A 24,411-nucleotide genomic window follows, 5' to 3' on the forward strand; every position below is an offset into this window, starting at 1 on the left:
ATTTAACCGGAGTCCTTCATATGCTGTCTTCAATGGAATTCTACAAGAGCTTGCCACCACCTTCCAAATGTTTAAACACTGACATCAGGTTCCACAGCAATTTCCTTCTATGCTGGTTAAGAAGCAATGATTATTTTTTCCTTCCCTCTTCCTTATGACTCCTCGGAGCTTTAGTTGCCTCTAAAGCCATCCTCTCAACTATTCAGACCTCTCTCCAATGCTCTAAAAGTTTCATTCCTTGTACTCTTCTCCACCAGATTACATAACTGTTCTCATTTTCTCTGTTCATTCTTTCTCCCCAGTTCAGACCCTTAGCTACCAGCTCCAGTGAACAGTATCCCATGTCCCTCTGGCTCATCCAATGCTGTGAGGTTGTGCTGTCCTATGGCCAAACCACAAAGGAATTTTGCAGTGACCTGGTATTATGGGGTGTCCAGAGCTAAATTCTCAGAAGCTCTCCCATATCCCATGTCTTCATACAGCAATAGCGCATGCCACACTCAGAAGTCACTGGAATAATTGGAGGTCAAAGAAGACGCAAGCGGGCATGCTACTGCTATGTACCTGAACTCTCCCACAAAGATTTATACTAGCTGTGTGACCTCAGGCAAGGCATTTGACCTCTCTGAACTTCAGATTCCTCATCTAAAAGGTTTGGATAATAATAGCATTTGCTTCCTAGAATTGTTGAGAAGGTTAAACGGGGTGAAGCATCTGAAGTGTATACAGTAAGTATTCAATATATGCCACCTCATAGAGATGACTTGGAGACCCAAAGTGATCATGGGTGTAAAAACACTGTACACTGGAATAATCCCATACAATTTCAGAATGCTATTGACATCATAGTCAATAATCTTATTTTCACAAAGTTAAGTTAAAAGGTGTGGGTATAGCCTTGATAAAAAGCACTTCCTGGAGGATGCTAGTGAGCATCCATAAGTCGCCTGAAGAAGGAAGAGTGAGTGTGATGTGTCAACTTGATTGGGCTAAAGGATGTACAGATAACTGGTAAACATTATTTGTGAGTGTGTCTGTGAAAGCACTTCTGGAAGAGATTAGCATTTGACTCAGGAGACTGAGTAAAGCACATTGGCCCTTGTTGTGGGCAAATCCATTGAAGGGCAAGTAAAACAAAAAAGGCAGGGGAAGGTGAATTCTCTCTTTTCTTGTCTGAGACACATCCTTTCCTTCTCTCACAAGTCAGAGCCCCAGTTTCTCAGGCCTTCAGACTCAAACTGAAATATACCATGGGTTCTACTGGTTCTCCAGCCTGCAGGTAGAGGAATGTTGGAGTTCTTGGGTTCCATGACTGCATAAGCCAATCCGTGGATTGATGGATGGATGGATGGATGGATGGATGGATGGGTGGATGGATGGATGGATGATAGATAGATAGATAGATAGATAGATAGATAGATAGATGATTAGATGGATAGATAGATAGATGATTAGATGGATAGATAGATGATTAGATAGATAGATAGATGATTACATAGATAGATGATTAGATAGATAGATAGATAGATGATTAGATAGATAGATAGATGATTAGATAGATAGATAGATAGATAGATAGATAGATAGATAGATAGATAGATAAACAGACAGACAGACATTCCTAGAATGGTTGACCTGCCCTTGCAATTTACAGAGGCAGGAATTGAGGGGATAAGACCTTGACCAAAATGAACAGTGGCAGAGATGGACCTTGAATCTAGTGCTCCCAGCTTAGCCATCATCACCTTGGCCGAACAAGACTTCCACACTGGCCTTCACGGATCAGGCAATGTTCCCCAGCCCCACCCACATACCCCAATCAGGACCCCAGGAGGCACTTGACAGCCAAACCACTCAGAAAGGCTAAACTTTAAGTAGCCAGAATTGATGGTTCCCTAACACATGACTTGGAGAGTCAGGAAACGTTCACACCAACAGTCCTCCCCTTCCACCTGCTTCTGGATCCAAAGTCCCTTGTCCCTTGTATTAAACTCTTTTGGAAGAAATATTAATGGAAATTCAAGAGTAAACTTTGGAACTGTTATTATCATCAATACCACGCTGAGAACTAGTCCAGCAGATCCTGAGTAAGGGCAAAATGGGAGTTTGTATGTGAAGCAGGGGCTGAGTAGAGTTAAATATATGTTGACAACAAGGGCAGAAAAATCATGCAAACAATACTTCCTTGAAAAATAGGATTTTTTCACATAGAAGTCCAGGGTAGGGGCCACAATGGATGGGTTAAAAAGCATTATCCCATAGTTGTCCCAACTTCTAGGCTCAGTTCATAAAGCCCCTCATCAGGAAATCCTCCTGGGCATCCCCAAGATTGAATGAGGTACCTGCTTTCAAGAATTTCATAGTATTCTGAACCTCCTCACCATGGTTCTTCCATCTCACTAGCTGTGAGTTCTTTGAAGACAAAATTAGATCCCACAACATGCAATAGAGGGCTTGACTAAGACTGCTTTTATGAAGGCCACTTCAAGCCCAGTTAATCTGCCTTAATACATTCTCGAGCCAGACCTGAGATAAAGCCATTTAAGCCAAGACTACTTCTCCTGACTTCTCCTGAGATCTAGGGCTCCACTGGCCCTCATGATTCTTTTTCTTTTTTTCTTTCTTTCATTTTTTTTTTGTCTTTTTGTGTGTGTGTGTGTGTGTGTGTGTCTTTTTAGGGCCACACAGGTAGCATATGGAAATTCCCAGCCTAGGAGTCAAATCAGAGCTGTAGCTGCCAGCCACAGCCACAGCTACATGGGATCCAAGCCACGTCTGCGACCTACACCATGGCTCACAGGAAAGACGAATCTTTAACCCACTGACTAAGGCCAGGGATTAAACCTGAGTCTTCATGGATACTAGCTGTATTCATTACCTCTGCACCACCATGGGAACTCCATCATGATTCCTTTAAATCCATAGACAAACTCAGCTGGAAGATGAGAAAACCCAGAAGCCCTCCTCTGTGGTAGCTCTGCTGCAGGATTCTAAAATTCTAAAAAGAGGATAGATAGGCAAATGTGGCAACTTGTATGAAGAGGGCCTGAGTCTCTTATCATGGAGCTGGCTTTGCATAGTTGGCATTCAGCTTTTAATGGGACCACATGTTTCAGGTCAATTTCTATAAACAAAATCTTATTTTTTTTTTAAATGAGAGTTGCAACGTTTATTTCAGGTTCTCTCTTCGTTTTTTTTGTATTTTTTTTTCTTTTTTGCCACACAGGCAGTATGTGGGAATTCCTGGGCCAGGGATTGAACCTACGCCGCACAGCAGCAACCAGAGCCACAGCGGTGAGAACACAGGAGCCTCAACCCGCTAGGCCATCAGAGAACTCCCCAAAATCTTATTTTAAGATTGCTTTTAGTAATACTAAATATAAGATAAGGAAAATGTCAGTAGTGCCTATCGAAGAATATATACGTGTATATAAGTGATGCACACCAGGAGATAGAGGAGGTCTGAGAAGATCCTGGGGACAAAGGGAGAGCCATGCCCCGCCCTATGTCGCAACTACAGAACGGCCCCTTCAAAGGACACCCAACCTGCACTCACGTCCTCTCCCACTCACTGCCTTTTCCTTGAGTCACAAAGCTTTACTTCCAGCTTCATGATGGAAGCCCATGGCTTTAACCCAGACCTCAAAGTGAGATCCAAACAAAAGGAAACTGAAGCAGAAAGAAAACATCACATGCAAATGTGGGCCTTTCCGTGGGCCCTACCTTTTGCAACACCAATTCAGGAAGCTGCTGTGGATTTTCCATGGGAAAGAGAACTAAGGAAATAAAAAGCTTGTTTACAGGGGAGGCAGGCCAGACGGTGGCTCATATCTTATCTCTCTCTGTTATCTTTTTCCACAGTTCACAAATCAATTAGTGATGAATTTCTGTTGAAACTTCTTAAACAATGTTATTTCATTAAAGATCTGTGCAAGTGCCATCAGATTTGCTTTCCAGGTGTGAATTAGAAAATTAGTCTCATCCTTTTAATAATTTCCCCCTTGGTAACATTACATCAGTCTACACAACATCTAATACCAGCTGAGCTGGAACCAGTGGGAAGCCCATAATTCCTTTTTCCCTCCAGGAATAGAAATAAAAGCAGGCAGGATGGAAAAGGTGGGCACTTCCTAGGAAAGGAGCAGGAGACAAGTTAGAGGGGAGCCCTAGAGACCAGGAGGAAGAGCCTTGCAGCTCCTGGAATAATCTGCTGGCAAGTAGCAAAGAAAAGGAGTGCAGGGTGATCTGGGAGATAGCAGTACCTGCAGGGGCCCAGGGATCAGCTTGGAGTCAGCCTTATGCCCCAGTAATGTGCTTCCTAGTTGAAGCCAGCTTGGGCACTTTCTCACGTTATATAGCTTCAGCCCTAGACCTGTCCATCTTGATGGCAGCGTGTGCCACTGGCGATAAGCTGGAGAGGCGTGGGCTGCCCTGCCAGTGAGGAGGGCAGCCACTGTGGCTGTCACAGCGCCTGGCCAGACTACTGCAGGCAACTGGTTATGCCTTGCTCCCCTCAACAGAGGGAGATGAGCCCTCATTAATTCAGACTAATTTGCTAGAAGGCCAACCTAATAGACAGGAGTAAGATGCTCTTAAAGGATTCCATTTTATCACTTTCATTTACATGTAGTAAAAAAGGAAGTCTGCCTTTGATGCATAGATAAAAATGATTCGTCGTTAGCTCATTAAGGCACAATTTAAAAATAAATTAACCAACATTTTTGTCAATGGAACAAAAGTATGTTCAAACTACACTGTGCAGGGCAGGAAAAACAACCAAGCCACCCTCCCTGTCCTCAAGGAGCACGTCACCTGGGTACAAGGGCAGTAAGTAAATGAGGGCAAATGTGTGTTGTTAGAGATCAGTGATGGAGAACAGAGAGGGGCACCTCATGCAGAGGAAGCAAGCTGGGCAGCCAGGAAGGCTTTTTGGAAGTGTTCCTGGAACAAAGTCTTGAAGAACAGTTAGAAATCAGCTGGGAAGCGGGACGTAAGGGGAGGAGGGAGGGGAGAAGGGAAAGGGGTAGGCCCATAAGAGTAGCCTGTGGTTTGCAAACTTTATAGTTTATCCATATTTATCACTCTGACTTCAAAGTAGCCCCATATAGATGGGGACAGAGCCCAAATGTCTCCCCCAGCCGGCTGACAAAGAGAGGAAGCAAGGAATGGATTCAAGTCCCCTGCACTCCAGACTCTGCATTCTGTCAGGAGTCTGATGAAAACCACAGACCCTCTTCTACAAAAAAAAAAAAAAAAAAAGCACATATGTTCACAATCACACGCACAAAAGATTCACATGTGATTGGATGGCAGTCAGAAACCTTCTAAAGCTGGGATCAGCCCAAGGATCCCAGCTAAAAGCTTCTTCTCTGAACAGAGCTAGTCTGTGCTGACACTGTAATCACCCCACCTTGTTTGTAGGTAAATGCAGCTGCCAGGCCACGCTGATGGTTCTTCTTTCAAGCAGGTAAAGGATTACACCTCTTGTGATACTGTTACCCAAGTGCTAGCGAGCCTAGTGCCCATGGATCAAGCCAAGGAAACCTTCAGCCCTGAAACATGTGAATGATCTCAGAGGCAACAAGACTTGGACTGGGGTCATATCTTAAGCTGACTGTGTCCACCCAAAATGGATTCTGTCTGCTGGGATCCTGGGGATGCAGAGTTACAGGTTCACATTCTGAGGGGAGAGTTTGGGTGAGAAGACCAGCAAGCAGTCAGGGTTGACTGGAACTTGGTGAGAAAGGCAGGCAGGTATCTGAGGAAAGACACCCTTGAGTTCTTTCTTCCCACCTCTAGGTCTTAGATTATCATTAAGCTGTTCCCAGGCTGACTTCCTAAGCTCTGAGACACTGCAGAGAACATATCTTAGCAGCAAAGGAGAAACTGAAGGTAACCTAAAGATTTTCAGTATAACACCCTCACCCCTTCATCCACCCACACCTCCCCTAGTGGCTGGCAGCCAACCCTCCTCCTCACTCTGACTGCAGGGTCAAGTCAGGCTCATCTTCCTGCTCACCGTACATGCAAAGTGTGGCTCAGTGCCTGGCCCACAGCAGGTTACTTACTAAATACATAACAAAGTGATGTATGAATGATGTTCCATTATCTCCCTGTCATGGATTCAAGATAACCTCTGGAAGTGACAAAGAAGAAAAGGAATTGAAAAAAAACCTCTCCTCCCCTTGCTGGTCACATGTCACCCCAGCACATTTTCAGAGGCTCCTCTCCCTTACCTGAGGTTCCACAGACATGACGGTCTCTGGTGGACTAGTTCATGCTTGATTTGCTGCAAGACAGCCCTCTGCCCACAGCTAGCGAGGTCCCTGTGGGTCCCGTCCAGGCTCCCAGGAGACCAAATGCTTGTTCTTTGTAGCTCCTGGTTAACCCGAGGCCGATAAGCCCTGCCCACAGCCTTTCTCCCCTCGGTATGTAAGGACTTCAACTGGGAAAATGCAGAAATTAAATGATCCCACAGGAAGAAAATCAACATCTCTTAGAGACCTAATTCTAGGACCAGAGTAGAAACTGAACATTCTGGAAGCGATAATTGGTCTCATTTATCTAAATTTAGAAGGTCTAGAAAGGGAAAGAGTAACTATTAAGACATGTTATTTAGAAGATAAGCCTTTAATCAAAGAGATGAGTCAAACCCAAACTCAAACCAAAATCCTGCTCAAATCAGGGGTTTGAAATCTAAGTTCCTTTGGGGATAAAAGTCAATTCTTATTTAACTTGAAAATGAATGAGAAAGTTCATAGAAAGAATAAATTTCACCAACAAAAATAGGCCATCTGATAACTCTGATAACCACCAAAAATCATTAGTTACAAATCAGAAGCATTTTTAACAAAAATGATATCTGTGGACTGAGAGACTGCCTGAGCACTGAAAGTCCACAGTGCTTTGAAATCACCTGGGAAATCAGTCCAGAGTAGGGAGATTAGCTGCCCACCACCTTGCACGGATATCACCCCACCCCAGCTCTTCCTGCTTAACAGTGATCATGCCAGCCACCCTCCCCAGCAGGCCTTCCTCTTACCTTCCTGTCTCTTGACAGCAAAGTGGGATTGATAACGCCTCGTTTCTTCCCATTTTCAATTCAGTGTAATTTAACAAATATTTCTTGAATGCTTGCTGTGTGCCTAGGACTGTACTGAGTGATACAGATGCAAAAATAAGACATTCTTTCTGTTGTGATGGAACCCCACCAGCAATGTGAGACTAGGGAGATGTCCAGGGTGCTGAAGTAAGGCACCCAGCATGAGGATTGAAGGAAGCCAGCACCTAAACCAACCCTTAAGGACTAAACAGAAGTTGGAAGGTGAGAAGGAGGGAGGAAGATATCCCTCTCAGAAAGAGCACCAGGAAAACAAAGGTGCAGACGTAATCTACCACAATAAAGAGCATAGGAAATTTGGTCCTCTTGCAATTCAAGGGCAGAACAGAAGAGAGGGGCAAACCTTGACATCTGGGAAGGCAGCAGACCAGTAAGCTGTGAGAGCTGGGCTCTGCGTTTGAACTTGATGTTGTGGGGGAGAAGCTCCATCTTAAAACTTCTAATAGGAAAGTGACTTGGTCATTTTGGCATTTTCGAACATTCATTTTTCCACAAAAGAATGTTATGACGATAAAATGAAATAAGTAGAGGAAATAAGAATGAATAAACAATAAAAAGCCATCATGAAATTTAAAACATAGGCGACCTCATTAAGCACAGTGACCTCTGTGGCCCATGGAATAACTCTGGACTGAGGAAGAAGCTGGAGTCCTCCAGACATGTCTATCCTCAGCCCAATGACCACTGCAGATTCTCTGCAGACTGCTTAAATATCTTTTGCTGAGTCTGGATACTGTGGTCTCCTTGCATGTATCTTCATATCTAGTTGACCATTTGATAAGCTGTGCCTCGTGCAGTTCATAGGGTGAATTCAGTGTTCTCCACCAATTCTTAGCCCATCTTCATAAAGTTCAGATAGATAACACTCCTTAGGTCCTGTCACAGACACCTGAACTGGAAGGGTCTTTGGAGCTACAAGAGTCAAGATTCTGGCCCAGCCTGGGCATATCTGCAAATACACTCACATGCATACAAGAGAGGTCTCAAGTAGGGCATGGCTAACCACGTATTATAATGAAATTCTAAGTTCTGTGTTGGTCATCATTTGTATCCTTAGAGCTTCTAGAAATTGTACATCTTCCCAGACACAACATTCAGAGCTGAAAAATAGGTCGGTCAGAAAAAAAAAATAGCTTCTGAATGCTACAAAGTCTCAGTATCTTTATTTATTCCTCTTTATTTTTCTTCATAACACTCATCACAATATGATGATACATCTGTATCATCTGCATATTTGCTCATTGTCCATCTTATATCTGCATATTTGCTCATTGCCTGTCTTTCAAACTGTGTAAGAGAAGAAAAGATTCTTTCTGTTCATTGCAATAGCCTCAGAGACTAGAACAGTGTCTGGTCAAAGTAAAGTCTCAATAAATATATGTAGAAGAAATGAATGCATGACAATAGCAGACTTGATTTTTTTTAAATCTTCACTAGTCACAGAATGAAGAAATGGTGCAGATTAGGGGGAAAGCATGAATGACTGACAGATTTATATACTATATTCATTTCATTATAATTTTTTTTCTTGAGAACCCATGATATACTAGGCATTTAAAAATAGCTTCAAAATTTGTGCACAGTTTTTAAAAAATACTCAAATGGTTTCAAACAAGAGAAAGGAAAATTTGGAAAATCTGTCGCCTTCGAAAGAGAAGGTCTAGAGCTCATGCATCCTGGAACGTGAAGGGATTTCACCAAAATTACTTACTCAACCACAATAGCAGATGTGGGAAAGAAAGATGAAAGCTATCGATTGCCATAAATAGCTCTCCAAATCCTTTCTTTCGTAACATCAATCATTTCAAAATAAGCAAAAAATTAGGAGAAAGTCCCTAGTCAGTACAGAGGATACAGTGACTTTTAAAGAACTAAAATGCCAGGCAGAATTGAGAGCTTTCAGCCTGAATACCAAATAGAAAAGTGGTGGGACTCCTATTGATGGAATGCATGCAGCTATAAGAAAAGCATTTGATATAGTGGTACAAAGTGTTACACTCAACATTAATTCAAATTGGCTTAGTAAGGAGTGCTGCCACATAAATTTAAAACTGGCTCGAAGTCTGCAAACAAAGGGTGATGACAAATGGAAATGTTATGGAGTTGGGGGAGAGGTAAGGTACAAGGGGGTCATCTTTATTAATGATCTAAAAGAAGTAGAGTAAACAGCATGTTAATGAAACTCGCAAATGATGCTAATTCGGTAGGTGTTGCTCTGATCACGGTGGACAGAGAGGGAATGTAAATGAACCTTAAGTGGTAATAAATACAAAGAGGAAACAACACAATGAGAGTCAAGTGGGAAAATGCAAACCATGCCCAGTGCAGGGACTCCCACCCCCAGGGGCTCTCTTTGCCCCTTGCATCTGTGAGATGGGCTGTGGCGGAAAAGAAGATAACCCTAACTCAGAAAAATTTCCTCTAATAAAGTATTGCTCACTTGTGCAATTCTCTTTCTCTGGTCCTTTAAAATTCCACAAAAACCTTTCCTGGGATTCAGAGCAAGAGTAGTACTCGCCCTTGGATGATGGGGCTCCATAAATTATAGCACAGGAGAGGCAGTTAAAAGAAAACAACCAAATAATGAGGGGAGTGGGGAGATTGATTTATGAGAAATGACCCAAAGGGGTAGACTTTGGTTAATTGATGGCTAAGTGGAAACACGATAATGACCTGCTGAGATCGCTCCATGACAAATAACCAAGGGAAAGAAATATTTAGTACCAGAGGAGGAACTTCATTCTGCCTGGCAGACAGTGCTTCTTCCTGGGGGCTGCCGGTCCTCTGAATTTCACTGGCGCACTTCTGATGGGTTACTCCTCCGAACAGTCTGCCTCCCAGGCCCTCCTCACCCCACCACTGCCCCCGCTACACTGCACAGCGGACATGCCATCCTCACTTTTGCCCCTGACCTGATTGATAGCATAAGTGCAGGGGTGAAAGGAGCACACACTGGAGTGGACACCAACCCCACAGAAGGGAAGGTGAGGGAGGTGAGGTCTGGAGATGCGCTGCTTTTCTCAAACAAGACTCCTCCCCCTACTGCCAGAAAATGAATGTGTGGCTCTATGCAAACAGATACGATTATATGCAAATAAGAGCGTTGACACTGTGTTTATTTCCCCAGCAGGTTGGGCCACCCAGATTTATGGCTTCCAGCCAGAGCTCCATCTGGGGCTGTGCCAGTGGCAGCTTGTGGGTGGAAACCATCGCAGAGAATGTCTCAAGCTTCACTTCAACTCAGAAGCCTGGGACATTAAGGTGGAAGGAAGCTTTGACCCTGTCTGTCCCGCTTCCTTATTTTACACACAAGGACATAAAACTTAAATTTGTTGAACGTGGGAGTTCCTGTTGTAGCTCAGTGGTTAACAAATCCAGTTAGTATCTGTGAGGATGCAGGCTCGATCCCTGGCCTTGCTCAGTGGGTTAAGGATCCAGCGTTGCCGTGAGCTGTGGTACACGTCGCAGTTGCGGCTCCGATTCCCCATTGCTGTGGCTGTGGTGTAGGCCAGCAGCTGCAGTTCTGATTTGACCCCTGGCCTGGGTACCTCCATATGCCACAGATGCAACTGCAAAAAGGAAAAAAAAGAGAGAGAGAGAGAAGAGAAGCTGCCCAAGGTCACACCACATTGCTCAGCGGTAGCAAGTAGTAGCTTAACAAATCTCTCAACCCACAAGTAGAGAAGAGAAACTGAGGCCAGGCTGGTCCAACTCTCACTCAGGACCACAGAGCAGGGTGCTCCATCTTGAGTTTGGCTCCCACGAGGTTCATTCAGCAGACCCAGTCCCCACCCCACCAGCATGGGCTATTGACATGCTTGGGTGACTGTTGGGGAAATGTGACCCCCAGCTCGGATCATCAGTGTCAGAAAGTAAGACACAGCGGGGGGGATCTCAACAAGGTTCTTTACTTCTGCAGAAGGGCGCAGGTGCTCCCTGTGGGTAATGAGCAGGCAAGCAAGCAAGCACATGCAAAGAAGGAAGAACCCACTATTTATCCCTAACGAAGGCAGTACATCTGTCCCCTTCCCATTGGTCAGGTCAGGGCGCACATTCTTCTCAGTTGGCTAATTTGAAACAAACTGTTACTGGGAGGAGAGGGAAAAGGGGGGTGGAGGAAGGTGTCTCAGGCAAAGCAGGAACAAAATGGAGTAACCAAGGCTTCCTTTGATAGAAAAGACATATGTTAACTCTCACATGACTAACCCCTTCAAGCTTCCTCACAGTTCAGGGTCTCATGGATCTCCTTGGTGTCTGAATTCAAACAGGAACCTGAGGCTGTATAGAGCCAGGACTCTGTTGCAAATTTCCACCTTTGTACCAGCTTTATGCTTTCACACAACATCCTTGTGAGTCAATGCCTAATCTTTAAAATCTTTAAAAATCTGTCCCAGGATTCACATTGGATCTGTTAGAAATTGAGAAGCAGCCTGCATTCTGGATAGGGCATATCCTAAGGTCAAGACGTCCATTCACATCAGCTGGGTCCATGCATCCCCTCAAGGATCCTCCAGGAAGTCAGAGGCAAACCAGGGAGAGGGTTTTATGGTTCCAGAATTCCCAATTCCAGAATATCTTTCCTCTATGATGAGCACTGGGGCTCCAGAAAATCCACTGCAGACCCTAAAAAAGGTCCCATGGAGCCAGCTGGCCAGGCAGAATGAGTTGTGGTCAGGAATATCAGCCCAGAAGTACACTGATACCATAGGGATGTCAGCTCCCAGATCAGAAAGTAACCTCTGGCAGTGCTGCCCCAAGCAAAGCCTGTTAGGGCAGTGGAGGCAGAAGGCCTGGAGTGGCACACACCAGCAGAACTTTCCTGGGGTATGAAGAACAAGCAACTTTGAGTCCTCAGTACTCCATGAGATGAGTCAGAGGTTAACAGCATCTTCAGCCCTGAACGTGAGAATGGGTTCAAAAATGGCTGCCTCTCTGCAGAGCACCCAGTCTCATTTGCCTCACCTCCTCCTGGCAAGGCCACAGCAAAATCCCTACTATGAAGCTGCCATTCCATGAGAAGCCACCCATCAAGCCCCATGGCCCCTCCTTCATTGTGCCCTTGGTCACCTCTTCAGCAGGAACTGCAAGACCCAGCCAACTCCTGGCAGTGGCTTCAGACCTTGGCGCAGGGACTATCACCAACTAGAAACCTAAATAAATGCCTAGAAAGGGAATGGCTAGTTAAAACAGCCAATTTGCCACCATCTCTTATCCATACCTCCTTATTTGCTCTTATCCATCCATCCTTACCCTGGTAAGGATGCTCCCAAAGTCATATGCATCAATGCTCAGGGATGCTAACACCACAAGGAGTCCCACAAGGCCTTCATGACTGGAAAATGCTGGTTGGGAGCTGGGGGTGGGGACAGCCAGAGGACTTGAGTTCCCCTCATCCTGATGCTGGTACTTATTCCCTGTTTGAGTCTAAGCAAGTCACTGCCCAACTCTTAGGCTTGCCACCTAGAAATTGGAGAAGGCACTAGGATGAAATGCTCTCTCTACAATTCCTATAACACTGCAGGGGCCCCACTCACCTCTCATCCTTCTCATCCTTTCTCAGACGTCCCCATTTTGGAGACTTAACACCTTTTTCTGTGTCCCACCTCAGGGCTCATCACTGGATATGAACTGACAAGGAGAAATTGGCCTCAGAAGCTGAGCTGAGATCTTGCTGAGGATATGGGGGCTGAGGAGATGGGTGGGACCTCCTATATGGCAGCAGAGTTGAATTTCTCATGGCTCCCTGGGCTGAATGGTCAGAACAGCTCTCAGGTAGCCTCATTCCTATCCCTTCTAGGCACTTGGACCCTGGAGAGGAAAGGACCTTGAACTATAAGGGGGTCACTAGCACTTGCCTCATAGACTCATTGTGAAGATTAAATGAGAGACAAAGCATCACACCCATTGTGAATGATCAACAGGCATCAACTTGTATCATTTCCTTTCCAATTTCATTTACATAGCACACTTTCTCCAATTCCCTCTTCTGTTCATCACAGAACTCTTGGTCCTCATTTCTTGCGCATTGTACTACTGTTGTGAGAGCATTGGTTTCCCCTTTAGGATGCTTGGACTTCAGATCAAGGGCAACTCCTGGTTCCTCTCTGGGTCCCAGGTCCAACACAAGGGCCTACCACCTGGTGGTGCTCACCCCATGAAGGAGATGCTTTTTTTGAGCCTGTCCTTCTTCCCACCTTCTTCCCTATGTATCACACCAGAGGAAGGGAAAGGTCCCAGGGGAGAAAAGAGAACTGTCATTTTGCTTGTCTATCTTCCATAGGTGAGACATTACTTACTGTAGATTTTGATGCACCTTACCTTGCTCCATGCTAGGGTGAAGAGACTTGTGACCATAACTTCATTATAGCCCCACACCTCGAGAAGCTTAAAACCTGAGGCACAACCAGAGAAGATGCACAGACAGCAAATGCCCTTCTGGCCGGCATGAAGCTAGTCCACAAATTTGGCGGTATTAGAAATCATACTCTATTTTCTGCACCTTAATTTCTAACTTTTCCAGGTTGGGTTTGCTGCAACGGAGAAATAAACCCTAAAATACCAATGACTTAGCCCAATGTTGGCCTATTTCTCCTATTCTGCTACCAGTATAGGTCAGCTGGAAAGTTTGCTTCCCACTCAGGGACCCAGGCTATGGAAAGTCAAGTCATGTGATCTTGTGATCTCGACATACAATGGGAGAAGTAAGAAGCTGGAAGATAACACAGGGGCTTCCTGCTGCCTTCGCATGAAAGTGATTCATGTCATTTCTACTCACTGCTTGATCAGAACTAGTCTTTGTCCAGCCTTAAATGCAAGAGGTTTGGAATTGTGGTCTTGTTACATGCTTAGGAGGGAAATGAGAATGGACTTGGTCTCTCAAACACTGAGTAAACTTCAGTCCCTGGCACTATTTCAAATGTAGATCATGACACATCTATCTCTAAGTTCTTTCCCTGTGCCAAGATATTGAAGAAGGAGATTCCCACTGACCCTTGACCATCTGTATACACTGGTTGGCCGTGAGATGGCTATTGGCCCTGTCTGTGTGGCTGCTTTCTCTGAGAAATCACTGTTTCTCCAAGGCATGGCCAAGAGCTGGGGCCCAGTTCTCTGCTCTTCTGGGCTCCATCAACCACTTCCCCCACCCAGTCTCCAGCCCAAGGAAATAAGTTCCAGGCTAAGTTGGGGTGAGGATATTTCTCCCCTGGAGTTGTTTCAAGAGATTTTTAATCTAGTCTCTTTCTTTAAGAATTGTTTCTGGAGTTCCCCTTGTGGCTAAGCAGGTTAAGAACCCAACTAGTATCCATGAGGTTGCAGGTTTGATCCCTGGCCCTGCTCAGTGGGTTAAGGATCCGGCATTGACTCAAGCTGTGGTATGGGTCACAGAAGCAGCTTGGATTTGGCATTGCTGTGGCTGTAGTATAGGCCATAAGCTGCAGCTCCACTTTGACCCCTAGCCTGGGAACTTCCATATGATGCAGATGCAGCTCTAAAAAAATTTTTTTAAATTAACTTTCTAGAACAAGGTCCTAGAACAGTTGTTTTGCTGCCATCTCCCTGTGACTCTGTCCTAAATCTTCCTTGGGGCAATAAATACAGAACTAGTATGAACAGGGAGAAGAGATAGGGGAAAATGCATGAAGAAAAAAATAATAATAAGTTACAGTCTCAAACTCTTATCTTTGCACACACAGAAAATACCTTCCTGGGCTTGAAAAAGAGAAGCACTGGCCCAAGGTCAGCCTTGTTTTAGGAGATAGCGAATATATGCCATCTGCCCCTATGCCTGGCCAGTCCAGCAGTGGCCAGAGGCACATTTCTGCATGTGGATTCCAGGGTAGTCTTGGAACTGGCACGAATAATGGGAGGCTCAAAGCTCTCAATCATCAATGAAGAGAACAGAAAATACATAACACTGACCCCATAAGCCTAGCACTGGGAGTGCAAAGTCAGGTTCTCCCAGGGGCATCCGCCAGCAGCAGCAATCACCACACAGAGATCTCAGGGGTGTGAGCTCAGTTCTTCTGCTCAGAAAGCTTGAGGTGTAGTGGAGACACCAGGCATTATAAACCCCCAAAGGCGGGGACAGATGAGGAGCAGCTAAGACATAGGAGGCAAGGCACAGAGTCAGGAGGGAGGGAGCCCCAGCCAGAAAGCATTATGCTATCTTGGTCCCTAAGAGCATTCTTTCTAGGAGAGAAGGAGGCCTCCTGCCCACAGTGGCCCATCAGAGGGCCTTTTGGGTACCGAATTCTTCCTGCATGCCTGGAAAAGGGATGACTACATGCACAGCCACTGAAATATTTCAGCTAAATCTAGTATATTATCCTCAAAGGACTTCGATTTCTTTCAGATTCACCTTGGATGGCTTAAATTCCAATATTTTTTATTGTTGACACAGAGTTCTGGGTGTGGCCATGGCTGTTAATGTTGCTTTGTTTATTTTAAACTCACAACTGGCTTTCATGTGGATTTAAATCGAATCACTCTGCCCAGCAGTGCCCCTCTTTATTGTTGAAAAGCTGATCACATCTCTCTCTGAAAAGCACAGCGTACTTGTTACCCTTGCTACGAAGCAGCCACAATTTACTGGGCTGAAAAATCAATATCTGATTGAATCCAACTCATGCTCTTCACTGGAATTCTTATTGCCTCTCAACTGACAAGCCCACATCACCGTCCCACCCAGGCATTTACCTTCAAAATCTGGAGGGAAAAGAATCCATTTTCCAATGAATGAAAAGAACACTAAAGGAATGATTTTAAACACTGAAGAGAAATTTGGCATTACTGGGAGCCGAGCAGACAATCCTTGGGCAAGAAAATAAATAACAAGTTTCAAACTAAAGTAGAGGTCTATTCTATGATGCTCAGCTAGCTGGAAGGAATTGTTGTCTGGAACCTACTATGAAATTACTTTCAAGATGTGTTATCCTTTCTACATGTTTTTAAATACACGATCTGGAAGAATTAGCATCCTTTCTATAGAGACATCCTTCTAGAATCCACCTGGTAGAAAGTGAAGCTGTTGGAGTTCCCACTATGGCACAAGGGGATCGTCAGCATCTCTGAGGCACCAGAACACAGGTTGGATCCCCAGCCCGGCACAGTGGGTTAAGGATCCAGCATCACTGCAGCTGTGACCTAAGTCATAACTGTGGGTCGGATCTGATCCCTGACCTGGGAACTCCATGTGCCACAGGGCAGCCAAAAAAGAAAAAGAAAGTGAAACTGCTGCTCTCTCGTTGGAACATGAATTTCAGAAAAAAAAAAAAAAAGATGAAGAAATTTGATTGTCAGCATCTGGGTATCTGGGTAGCCCCAGCTTTGAAAGACAACCCTAAAGTCGGACAGATTCACTTGTACTCAGTTCCACTTTCACTGAATAGGGGGTTTTGCAGCAGAAGGACAGGTCTGGAGAGATACCCAATATGACCTTTTTTTCCTTTGTTTGTTTATGCATGTGTAGGTGGGTTGCTGAACCTAGGAAAGGTCTAAAGGTAAATGTTTTGTTCCATCTCCCTCTGTATGGGATGGAACATTCCTTTGAGACATCAGCTAGGAAGAGTAAAGAGTGTACCTAAAGAACATTGAAGCAATGGGCTTCATTTCTGGCTAATAAAAGAGCCAAAAAAAAAAAAAAGTAAAAGAAAAAGAAAATCCACAAAGAGAGTTTTTGAAGACTCCTGACTTTTGGATTTGTATGTTAAGGCTGGGGGCAGGCAGAGGAAGAAGAATTTAACTCAGGTTGGCAAACATGGTTAAAGGCCAAATAGAGAGCCAGTGTGTTTAGGAGATAACACAATAAAAATGTAGAAATCAAAGATTTTTAATTCCTGCATGGTATTTCATGTCAAGCATGCCTCATATAACTGTTATTTAATTTATAGCTGTTCACTCTTCTTATTCTTCTTCTTCTTCTCCTGCTCCTCCTTCTCATCCTCCTGTTCTTCCTCCTCCTTCTCCTTCTTCTTCCTCTTCTTCTTCATCCTCTTCTTCCTCTTCTTCTTTTACATGTAAAACCAAAGAGTAGCTCTAACCATTTCAGAGTTATATCTGAAATGCAGTCACCAGGTTTTAAGGAGGACATCAAGACCTTCACCACCTAAGATGTCACCTTATGGAGGTGACTACTTCAAATTGTCTATAGGTTACCCAAGTTGGAGAGGTGGAGCCAGGAAAGGTAAGGATGGACATTGCAAGAGAGTACAGACAGAGTCTGCTAGGCTACTTAAGTTGAAGACACAGAGTTGAAAGTCCAGAAAACCAAAGCAAGTTTCGTTTACAGTATCAGAGTTTACAGTATCAGAGAGCAGCAGGAAAAAAAAAAACACACTAGAGATAGGCAGAAGTTCCCTTGTGAGAGTTCACCAGAATACTAATCAACAAATGCGTGTGAAAAACTATCTGAGGCCAGGAAAAGAGACTTTCAAAAAGATTAGAGGGGGCAGTATTTGGGATCACAAAGAGCCTAGAATAGTGACTATTCCCACCAGTAAGACTAGAAAACCTCATCATTCATGAACTATTTGGTAGAGTACTCAGAAATATCTTCCCTCAGTAGAGGGGAAAAATTAGCCCCAGGTAAATGATGCTCTGATTTTGTCTGACAAATCTTAAAAGTGAGAATGATCAAACTGCTTCCAAGTAATTTACCTTTATCTCAGATAAAGATAAGAATATTTAGAGAAACATAAATATACCAACACCTTATCAAGGTAAAATTTAAAATGTCTTAAGTCCAATTTAGGAGTTCTCGTTGTGGCTCAGCAGGTTAAGAACCCGACTTGTATGGAGATACCTTAGAAATCTATACATAGAACTACCATATGACCCAGCAATCCCACTCTTGGGCATATATCCGGACAAACTTTCCTTAAAAAAGACACATGCACCCACATGTTCATTGCAGCTCTATTCACAATAGCCAAGACATGGAAGCAACCCAAATGTCCATCAACAGACAATTGGATTAGGAAGATGTGGTATATATACACAATGGAATACTACTCAACCATAAAAAAGAATGAAATAATGCCATTTGCATCAACATGGATGGAACTAAAGACTCTCATCCTGAGTGAAGTTAGTCAGAAAGAGAAAGAAAATTACCACATGATATCACTCAAATCTGGAATCTAATATGTGGCACAAATGAACCTTTCCACAGAAAAGGAAGTCATGGACTTGCAGAATACACTTGTGGTTGCCAAGGGGGAGGGGGAGGGAGTGGGGTGGTTGGGGAGCTTAGGGTTAATAGATACAAACTATTGCTTTTGGAATGGATTAGCAATGAAATCCTGCTGTGTAGCACTGGGAGCTATGTCTAATCACTTATGATGGAGCATGATAATGTGTGAACATATAATGTGTACATGTATGTGTAACCAGGTCACCATGCTGTACAGTATAAAAAAAAATTGTATTGGGGAAAAAAATATTTTTTTAAATAACAATTTAAAAAAAAAAGGACCCAATTTGTATCCATGAGGATACAGGTACAATCCCCGGCCTCACTCAGTGGGTTGGGGACCTGGCATTGCCATGAGCTGTGGAGTAGGTTGCAGATGTAGGCTCAGATCCTGCATTGCTGTGGCTGTGGGCAAGCAGCTTCAGCTCCAATTTGACCCCATCCTGTGAAATTTCATGTGCCTCAGGTGCAGCCATTAAGAAGCAAAAAAAAAAAAAAAAGTGCATGCCAAGAAGCAGGAAAATATGACTTATAATAATGATGAAAAACAGTTAATTAAAATGGCCTAGAACTAAAACAGAATTGAATTAGCGAATTAGCATTAGAGGGTCATTAAGACAGATTTTATAAAATGTTCCATATATTCAAAAAACTAAAGAAAAGATTAAGTATGGAAGATATTATAGAAGACTCAAATAAAACGTACGAGTTAAAAACATCAATGTCTGAGATTTTTAAAAATAGTAAAGCTCAATAGGATTAATGGCAGATTAAATGTGACAAGAGAAAATATCAGTTAACTTGAAGATGTAGAAATGGAAACTATCCAAAATAAAACCCAAAAAGAAAACCTATCTCTCTAATTATATTAAATACAAATGGGCTGAAAATACCAAATAAAAGGCAAGAATTGTCAAGTCAGATAAAATACCAAGACTGAGCCATAACAGCCTATAAGAAACTCACTTTAGGAAAGAATACAAAAAAAGAATGCATATATACATATAACTAAATCATTTTGTTGTACAGCAGAAATTAGTATTATAAATCTGCTACACTTCAATACAAAAATTTTTTAAAGAAACACACTTTAAAGACAAAAATAGGTTAGCAAAAATTTTAGGGGACTGGATATATCATACTAAAACTAATAAAGAGAAAGCTGGAGTCACAATATCCATAAAGCATATTTTAGAGCAAATAAACCACCAGAGGTGAATACAGTTATTCCATAATGACAAAGGGGTTGATGCATCAAGAATAATTAACAAGTCCAACCATGCCTGCAACTACCCCCTCTTCCATATGACATGAGATAATACAATCTTTTTTTCCCTTGAGTTAGTGTGAACTAAGTTTATATCAGTTGTAACTAAAAAAGCCTTGGCAGACAAAAGTCTTCCACCCTTTCTTCTCCCCACTCTCACCACCTAGAAATCTCTTGCCTATCTTTTAAGTCCCAAGAAAAATGATACTTTCTCTGCCCTAGAGGTGTGCTAGCAAACTGGCTCTCAATTAAAAAAAAAAGAAAAAGGGAAAAAGGAAAAAAAAAACACAATTTTTGTGGTGTTTGCTGATTTCCATTATGTTAATACTCCCACGATGGCTAGTCATTGAAGACAGAGTTGAGGAAATGGATAGAATCAGAGTCATTGCATCACATCTTCCTGTCCTGATGGCAGACCTGACCGGAGGATGGCAGCTGTGAGAAGTTGCCTGAACTTGGCAGCACACACTCAATGCAAAGCCTATGTGACCACACTGAGTTCTTTCCCTTTTTTTTTTTTTTTTTTTTTTAGGCTTTTTAAGGCCGCACTTTAAGTTCCCAGGCTAGGGGTTGAATCAGAGCTACAGCTGGCAACCTATGCCACAGCCACAGCAACGCAGGATCCTAGCCACATCTGAGACCTACAACACAGCTCACAGCAACGCCAGATCCTTAACCCACTGGGCAGGGCCAGAGATTGAAACTGCATGCTCTTGGATACTAGTCAGTTTCATTTCCACTGTACCACAGTGGGAACTCCCTCATTGAATTTTCTCAACTGGTTTGTCCTTCCGCCCACCATACCTGTGCTCCTCTGGGTCAGTGTCCACTGCTATCTCAGCACACACTCTGTGCATCATACCCATCATACATTTTTGTCCCAGTGCTCAAGTGTGAGCTTCTCCAGGACAGCGTTGCTTCCTCAACGCTGGACGTCAAGAAGATGTGAAGAATACTTGTGGAATGAGAAAGGTAGCTCTAGTGGCAATGGAGCCGAGGGAATGTGGAGGAGGCCTGTGCATAGCTGCCGGCAGTGGAGTTGCTAGTGGAGAGGGAAATATTGAGAAATATTCTCTAACTTTGGAAAAGGAAGGAAGCAAGATGCAGTAGGAAGTGGCAAGAAGGGCAATTTGGAAGGTAATGATAAGAATTCATCTGCGCGTGGAAACAGAAATATTCCAAGGTAAGGAAAGAGAAATGCAGAAAATGCCCTTCTTCCAGGGAAGTTAGAGACAGGGAGACAGAGATAGCAGGGAGGTCCTGGGATCAGGACATCAGGTCCAGAGGAGCTGCAAGTGTTCAAGATAGGATAGAGCAAAACTCCAGTCCACCTAAGCACCCTCAAAGTCAGCTGTTTCCACATGTCCAGTTCTGCACCATGTTCAACCTCATGATCTCCAGCAATGACCCATGTACCATACTTAAAAACTGCAATTACTGCCTGAGAATAAAACGCCAGGCAGTTATCCATCTCTTCCCACAAACACATCTCATTCTACTGATTTACTTTTCAGGATCTCGAGTGACAGTGCTTCTGAAGCAAGTACTCAGGGTCCATGCCCAGCCAGCGGGGGCAGCAGGGGAGAATTAAACTCAACCAACTGCGGCAGGCCAGGAATTACACCACGTTGCCCTGACAACTAATGGGCAGAGCTGGGATGAGATAGATGGAGATGGCTGAGGTCAATGGGTAATAAAATCCTAGTTAAAGGCTGGTTTTCTCTCCTTCATTTCTGCTGATATAAACATGAGGAAAAAAACAAAAAGATAATTGGGAGGCAGATTCCCTTAGAGACATGCCAGGCAGGAACAGCAGATTCTAATCCTAAGGCCCTGAGCTAAACTGAGGGTCAAACCAGGACATATATAGAGCCTTAAAGAGCATGCTGGGAAATGATGCCCTCAAAATGCAAGCCAAATGCAGGGGGAAGGAAAACCCAAGCTTTTTCTGAGCACCTACTATGTGTAGAACATAGCCCAAGGAAGAAGGGATAAATAAGAAGCTTCAAGAGACCCTGGTTTTTCAGCCTTAAATCCCATCTCTGACATTTGCAGCCCAAGGAACCTGGGGCCACATACCAGATACCAGCCCTAAGTTTAATGTGCATTGGAGTAGTCCTTGCTTCACAGGGTTGTTGGAGAATCAACATGGTAATAAGCATAGGGAGTTCCCATCGTGGCTCATCGGTAACAAACCTGATTAGTATCCATGAGGACGCAGGTTCAATCCCTGGTCTCACTCAGTGGGTTAAGGATCTGGCATTGCCATGAGCTGTAGTGTAGTTTGCAGACTCAGCTCGGATATGGCATTGCTATGGCTGTGGTATAGGCCAGCAGCTACAGCTCCAATTCAACCCTCAGGCTGGGAACTTCCTTGTGCCATGGCCCTAAAAAGACAGAAAAGAAAAAGAAGAAGAAGAAGATAGTAAGCATAAAGGAGATAGAATAACCCTGGTTTGTGGAAAGCACTGAATGAATGTCATCATGAATAAGAGCTGACATCACTGTGCCTTTACTCTATGTAAGCATCATTCTCAATGCTTCACCCATGTTTCCTCATAAGAGTCCTGCAGGACAGCTACTGCTATATACCCATTCTACAAATAAGGAAACAAGGCACAGAGAAGTTAAGTGACCTGCCCAAGATCACACAGATGGTAAGTGGTCCAGCTAGGCCTTTCACCTGGGCCATGTAGCTCCAGAACCCAGGCTATGCAAACATATCGACAACGCAGACAAGTCATCGAAAATGGAGGCACAAAAAGAATATTGACAGACTATTTACATATCTTTGCATATGCCCACACAAATAATAGTTCTGGACAGAAACCCAATTTAAAAATTATAACATTGTTTGCCTCTAGGGAAGAGAAAGGCAAAGAAGGGAGAATTTTTACTGTATATTTACTGCGGATCTTGAACCACCGGAAGGCAGTGCCTGTTTTAAAAATGAATAAATTAAATTAAAATTTAAAAATAGAGGAGCAGGGCAGGGGAAGCCACTTTCAATGTATTTATTGCAAGCATATATTTATTGAATGTGGAAGAACAAGTTCCTGCTCTCTGGTCCCTGACATAACTGTGGAAGAGTGGGCCCGCATACAGGTGATAAATGCCCACACACATGTGGGTAAAATGTGCTGCATAGGCCCCAAGGAGGACAGAAGAGATTCTGCACAGGGAAATGCATGGGAGGCTTCACAGAGGAGACATTTCCAAGCTGAGATCTTTCCAGAACATGTGGCCTTGAGTCAAGTCATACATAAAATTATAATGGCCCATGCAGTGACCCCTTACTGCCTGGCACTGTGCTAGGCCTTCTGTACAGATGAATTCAACATCCTTATGAGGTGGGTACCAGTAGCATCATCTCTCTTTCTTTTCCAGATGCAGAATTGGGGTGAAAAGAGGTTAGGTAACTGCCCAAGGGCATCAAGCTGGATGACAGAGCTGGGATTTGAAGACAGAAGTCACTGCCCTCTGTGACCCTAATCTCCAAATGACAGCTCCTAGAGAGACTGAGGAAAGGTTGGGGGGGGGGACTGAGGGACCCCATGAAGCCAGTGTGGTCCCTGCTGAGAGTCTAGGCAGCAGATGGGTTGTGACCAGACACAATGTCAGGGAGGGGACACCAGGGGCAGTCCCACCCCTGAGTCCCCACTGTGTGATGTCAGGGCCAATTTTTCTAGGCTTTCATTTCTCCTCCTGCAGAGCAAAGAGATAAAAGAGATGCTTTCTAAACAGCCGCACTGCTTATCCTGCAAAAAAAGCAGTTTCTGGTTGCTTTATAGGCTTTCTGACTACAGGCCTGATGGGCTCTGGCCCTGGAAAACACATCTTATTCCTGCATCCACAGCTCTGCAGTTGCCCTGAGCAGCACCTACTGGGTGCAAAGAGCAGAGCTAGTTTCAAAAGCTACAGAAGGCCTGGACCCTGCTCTGATGGGGAGGAGGGGGTCCAAGGCACCTACTGTCTGAATAAGAAAAAAAGCATCCACAGAAAATGCTGCAAAATCACCTGACTGCTTGTGAACACAATCTAAGTGGTACCCACAAGGCTGAGGTCTGTCCTTCCCAGAACACCTGTGTGATGTTCCACAGAGGAGCTTTGAATTACATTTGAAGGTGAGAATCTGGCTTTGGTGAGAATAGGTGGGAGGCCATCACAGGTAGAAATGGGAATGAGAGAAAGACCAGCCCTGGGCCCTCTTCTAGGATGTCACAGACAGTCTGTGCTGAGGATGGATGTGAAAGAATCGTGATGACATGAGCCTGGAAGGAGGCAGATAGGGCAACTGAATGCAAGAGCGAGGAGCTTCAGGCTCAGTAGAAAAGGGAATCACAGCCAAAGCATGTTCTTGAGAGAAGGAAGATCTTGGTAAGAATTGCCTAGAAGGAATACTATTTAAGAGCAATTCGTGTCCTAAATGGATGACAATCAAAGTGTCTCAACCAAAACCCAAGGGAAGTGATCCAACCACAAGGAGAAATATTTGACATTGGAGAAGTATATAGAGAACACATTCTCTTTTTCCTTCTCTATTCAGGATTCTTCCACATCAGCATTTCCAAAAGTAGTATTTACATAATGCCTATTTCAGACAATGAAAATAGATAATTTATTATGCAAAAAAATCCAAGTAGAAATAATTAACTACAAACTAGATACTCACAATTTTAAGTTATCCACAAACAGCCTTTTCTTCAATCCTCTCAGCAGTCCATGAGGTAGGTCCCATTAACATTCCCATTTTGCAGATGAGAAAACCAAAGTGCAGGGAGCATCCATAACTTGCCCAAGATCACTCAAAAGGAGCGTGATTTATTTCAGGGA

Source organism: Phacochoerus africanus, chromosome 1, assembly GCF_016906955.1.
Source record: "Phacochoerus africanus isolate WHEZ1 chromosome 1, ROS_Pafr_v1, whole genome shotgun sequence".
Lineage (NCBI taxonomy): Eukaryota > Metazoa > Chordata > Mammalia > Artiodactyla > Suidae > Phacochoerus > Phacochoerus africanus.